The sequence below is a fragment of the Archocentrus centrarchus genome, chromosome 12 (genome assembly GCF_007364275.1).
Source record: "Archocentrus centrarchus isolate MPI-CPG fArcCen1 chromosome 12, fArcCen1, whole genome shotgun sequence".
Classification (NCBI taxonomy): domain Eukaryota; kingdom Metazoa; phylum Chordata; class Actinopteri; order Cichliformes; family Cichlidae; genus Archocentrus; species Archocentrus centrarchus.
Window position 1 is genome coordinate 24,498,153 of NC_044357.1, and position 5,930 is coordinate 24,504,082.

Genomic DNA, 5,930 nt, shown 5'->3' on the forward strand with positions numbered 1-5,930 from the left:
CAGTTTCCCATCAAAAGCCAAATGTTTATCCACACTGGGCATGTGAAAGCAACCAGAAAAAGCTCCTCACTTCTCAGGTTGCCCATTGGCCCAGGACACAGACAGACCCATGAAGCTGAGACATGCTACAGAATCCAGTGGGTTCCAAGTCAAGCAGACTTAAGCCTGCTTCCAGAGACAATAGCCAACTGTGGCCACAAGATGGCAGTAATTTCAAGATTGATGCAAAGAGGCAATGAGAGAAGCTTACAGGACAGAATGCTGTTTGAGATGCAAGGAGAGACTGCATTCACTTTGGTTTTAACACATTTCATGATTAGCATTTTTACCTGACGGTGATGGAGCATTTAGATTGTGTTTTTGTTGATGCTCAACACGAGTTACAGCTTCTGCAGCACTGCTCAATGTACTTTTTCATTGGTGTCTCTCCAGCATTTGTCTAGAACTTTCTTTTCTTTCAAAGCAGTTCTAATAATTTTGACTTTAAAAACAAACAAACTGTGGTTGTTTTTTTCCCCCTTTTTTTTGTTCCATCCTTTTTCTTCTGCTTATCTTTTTTGATTGTTTGTAAACTTTACTAGTATTATTAGAAATAGTGTATGGCCTAATATAATTTCTTTTCAGATAATCTGATATTACTCTAAACTTTCCTCCTTCTGCTCTGGTAAACTGTGTTCCTGTAGGCTTTGTGTGCACTTAGTGCAGAAGACAAATTGTGCAAAAACAATAGGATTTAAAACTGTCCCTGAGTCCATCAAGTGATTTCCATTACACCCACACCTATCTTTAAAGAAGTGCTGCATTAAAAATAAGATAAGATAAGATAAGATAGTGTTTATTTGTCACATGCAGTTATACACAGTACAATGCACAGTGAAATGTATTTTGTACCTGCAACCTTATATACACACACATATAAATAAGAAGAATAAAAAAAAAAAAAAAAAAAAAAAGTAATTCACACTATACACTATACTCTATATACTATACACTATACACACTTTTTAAATTATAATATTTACATTGTGCAATAATGGTCCAGTTAGGGCTCAGAGTTGAGCAGACGGATGGCTTGTGGGTAAAAACTCTTCTTCAACCTTTCAGTCTTAGTCCTCAGGCAGCGGTAACGCCGGCCTGATGGGAGCAGGGAGAAGAGAGAGTGTCCGGGGTGGCTGGGCTGTTTTAGGATCTTCATGGCCCTCAGCCTGCACTGCTTGGTGTAAATGTCCTGCAGGTTGGGGAGGGTGGTTCTGATGGTCCGTTCAGCTGAACGAACCACCCTTTTTAGGGCCATGAAGTCCTGCTTGGTGCAGTTTCCCATCCAGGTGGTGATGCTCCCACGCATGATGCTCTCAATGGTGCAGGTGTAAAAGTTCCTGAGCACCTTGAGTGGGAGCTTGAAGTCTCTCAGCCGCCTGAGGAGGTAGAGACGCTGTCTGGCCTTCTTCACAGTGATGTTTATGTGATGAGTCCAGGACAGGTCCTGTGAGATGGTCACTCCCAGGTATTTGAAAGTGTCCACTCTTTCCACCTCAGCACCACTGATGACAAGTGGATGGTAGTCCCTCTGCTGCTTCCTGCTGAAGTCCACGATCAGTTCCTTTGTTTTGCTGACGTTGAGCAGGAGGTGGTTCTCCTGGCACCAGTTATCCAGGCGGGAGACCTCTCTCCTGTAGGCTGTCTCCTCATTGTGAGAGATTAGTCCCACAACAGCAGTGTCGTCAGCAAACTTGATGATGACGTTGGACTCTGACGTGGCCTCGCAGTCATGGGTGTACAGTGAGTACAGCAGAGGGCTGAGCACACAGCCTTGGGGGGATCCGGTGTTGAGGGTGAGGGAGGATGAGGTGAGGTGACCCACTCGTACCACCTGTGGTCTGCTGGTCAGGAAGCTGTGAACCCACCTGCACAGGGATGGGCCCAGGCCCAGGTCCAGCAGCTTAGAGACCAGCCTGGAGGGAACTATGGTGTTGAATGCTGAGCTGTAATCTACAAACAGCACTCTCACATAGTTCCCCTTACCAGTGTCTATGTGTGAAAGGGTCTTGTGGAGGAGGAAGGATATGGCGTCGTCTGTGGATCTGTCTGGCCGGTATGCAAACTGTAGTGGGTCGAGGGTGGTGGGCAGTGAGGAGGTGATGAATGTCTTGATGAGTCTCTCAAAACACTTCATCACCACAGAGGTGAGTGCTATGGGCCTGAAGTCATTGGGGCTGCTGGGGTGTGGTTTCTTTGGGACTATGATGGACTTTTTAAAGCAGGTGGGAATCACACACAGTTTCAGTGAGAGGTTGAATATTAGTGTAAACACAGGTGCCAGCTGGTCAGCGCAGGTCTTAAGGACACGTCCGCTAATACCGTCTGGTCCAGCCGCTTTCCTGGTGTTTACACGTCTAAACGCCCTCCTCACGTCGCGCTCCGTCACAGTGAGTGTCTCCGCCCCTCCGGCCGGGAGCGCAGCGGGCTGTCGGCTTCCCGACTCAAAGCGCGCAAAGAAGATGTTGAGTTCATCAGCCAGAGAAGCGTCGGCACTCACCGGGTGTGTGTGTGGTGCTTTGTAGTCCGTGATGGTGCGTAGTCCCTGCCACAGTCCCCTGGAGTCAGACTGTTGTAGTTGCTGTTCCAGTCTGCGGCCGTAGCGATGTTTAGCCTCTTTCACCGCTCTGCGGACGTTGTATGATGCAACCTTGTAGTCCTCCATGTTCCCAGAGGCGAGGCCGGAGTTGTAGGCAACGGTGCGGGACCTCAGGGCGTCGCGGACAGATTTATCCACCCACGGCTTCTGGTTGGGAAAAGTCCTGATGGTCCTCCTAAGTGAAGTGTCTTCAACAACTTTCCCAATAAATCCCACAACAGTTTCCGTAAACTCCTCGATGTCTCCGCCCGCGCTGCTGCGAAACATGTTCCAGTCGGTTGAATCCAACGCACCCTGCAGAGCGGCCTCTGTTTGATCAGACCACCGTGTCACTTCTCTCACAGCAGGGGGTTCCTGCCTGAGCCGTTGTTTGTATTTCGGCATGAGAAGTACAGAGGTGTGGTCAGACTTCCCAAAAGGCGGAAGAGGCTTTGCTTTGTAGCCATCTTTGAATGGAGAGTAGCAGTGGTCTAGGGTCCTCTCTCCTCTGGTGGGGCAGTCGATGTGTTGAATCAATTCCGGTATCAGCTTTTTCAAGTTTGCACTGTTAAAGTCCCCGGCTACGATGAGAGCCGCATCACGCTGGTTAGCCTGATAGGTGGAAATCGCCTCATGTAGCTCGGATAGTGCAGTGTTTGTGTCCGCCTGAGGTGGAATATAGACGGCGCTGAAGATGACCGACGTAAACTCGCGGGGCAGGTAGTGGGGACGGCATTTCAGGGTTAGGAGCTCCAGGTTAGGTGAACATGATTGTTTCAGAAGGACAACATTCCTACTGTCACACCAGTTGTTATTAATCATTAGGCACACACCTCCTCCTCTTGATTTTCCAGACTCACTCGTTCTGTCCGTGCGATGAACACTGAAGAACTCCGATGGCTGTACGGTGTGGTCCGGTATGAGGGGGGTCAGCCATGTCTCCGTGAGACAGATGATGTTGCAGTCCCTTATGTCCCTCTGAAACTGTATCCTGGCCCTGAGTTCGTCCAGCTTGTTATCCAGTGACTGGACATTAGCCAACAGGATGCTCGGCAGTGGCGTTTGGTGCGCTCTGCGCCTCAGCCTCTCTCTTACGCCGGCTCTTTTCCCTCGGGGCCTTGTCCGTGACCTAGTCCGTCCTTTGTTTGAGCTGGCCCACTGGAAACGCAGTATCTCCCGAGGCCAAGTCGGGTCGGGAGAAAAAGGTGTCAGAATACAGCCAGAGTGCTGTATTCTGATATTAAAAAGAGTCTGTCTGTCATACGTGATATGACACAGAGCAGGCGGAATTATAAAGTCCAAAATTAGAGCTAAACCTAATATAAACAAACAAAGCGTAGGAGCAGGTACGACGGCTGCTGACCTCACCGGCGCCATCTTATAGCATTATAGCAATATGGTTGTTCCTCGCGGGTCACTTATTGTGGCTTCAGATTTTTTCAGATTTCGTTTTATGAAACTTTTACTAATTCTGTTTTGCTGAGTTTTCACTATATTGCGGGATTTTGCAGTATATAAGTATTTCTGTAACACCCCATAACGTTACACCTGCAACTTTAGCGGAAATAGAAGTAGCAGCAAAGGGAGAGGATGCTGCACCACCATCATCGCCATCAGTACTGCACAGCTAAATAATTCATCATCTTCATCATTTAAGATGCAGTAAGAGTGGAAAAGGTTTATAAACCTTAAAATATATAAATAACAAAATAAATATATAGTAAATATAACACCACTACATGGATTTTCACCTATCTCAGTGGTCTGTGAAATGTAACCCCCATGATAGGTGACGGATCACTGTATAGTTGGAACCATGTAGTAGCATGATTATGTGTATTTTTCACAGTATTACTTTGATGTGGTGTTTATTTTATTTTTTATTAGAGCAGGATGTGAAAAGTCCTGCTGTACTGTTCTTGTGTGTTCTGTAAGAGCATGGCATTTACTGTGTTCATTGTATTTAGTGCAAGATCACATCTGTTGTGTTATGTGCAATAAATTGTGAACTGTGATGATCAAGGCCCAGATGAACTACTTTTATTCATCATCTGGTTGTAATTGCTATTAATATTCTTACTACTACCATCCTTAAACATTGTATCCAGGTGATACTGAGTAACAATTTACAATGGTGCAACAGCAAGAACAGGGTTTATATGCATGCTGTGCTTGTACAGACATCATATTACCAAAAGTATCCACTCGGCCATCATTGAATCCAGGTGTTCCAGTCACTTCCGTGGCCACAGGTGTATAAACCAAGCACTCAGGCATGCAGAGTGCTTCTACAAACATGGGAATAATTGGAGAAGAGACTGTGACCCAGACCTGTCGGTGAACAAAATTCACTCCTAAAACTTGTGAAAAGCCTTCCCAGAAGAGTTGAAGCTGTTTTAGTTGCACAGGGTGGGCCCACATCATAGTAAACCCTATGGATCAAGTTAATATGCATGTGAGGACAGACGAGCAAATACTTTTGGCAATATAGTGTATGTAGGTGAATATGAAATCACATTAATATACCTCTTTGTATGTGCCTGCCCAAATTAATCAGCTTGTGTGGCTCTTCTGTGCTTCATTTACCTTTTTTTTTTAACTTCTTTTGGGATGGTTGCCAGATTCTCAGAGCATACTTTCTACATTTAAATAAGAGGGAAATAATGTGTTAGCTGCAAACTTCAAGTTCTTTTTATAGGTTCCCAACGTGCCCATTTACAAGAAGTACGTAGGGCTTCGGGCCAAGAACAACTATCCTTTCATTCAACAATCTTGACAAGTTGTACTTTTCACACTCTTGTTGTCAAAGCAAGACACTTGTTAGCCTTAAGAAAAAACAAAAAGAAGCAATGCATGACCTTTATAGCATGGGCCCAAATGAAGAACCTGCCAGACAGGACATTTTTACAGTAGCTAAAGGCAGAAACTGTCACTGAACCAACGCCGTCAGGCATGCATAGAATCATGTGAGGGCTGTACAAACTACTGAGGGCCATTTGAGTTGCTGCAATAAAATGTGGGCAGAGTGGCTAACCTGCTGCATCATTTTTCACTTTAATTTTTGGAGTGCTTTTGAATTCAGTTCTCTGCAGGTTGATAATTTTCATTTCCATAAAACGATGTGGCATCCTTCTGTTCTAAAACACAGTTTTAAACAAAATTTGATTTGGGGACCCACTTATACCACTTAATTGCTATCTGAGCTTAACCATTATTAATGCTGGAGGGCTGAAATTGATTATTAATTTTTTGGGATGCATTGCTCAACCCCATGTACACAAGCCTGTTGAAAAACATTGTATTTTAGTATGATACA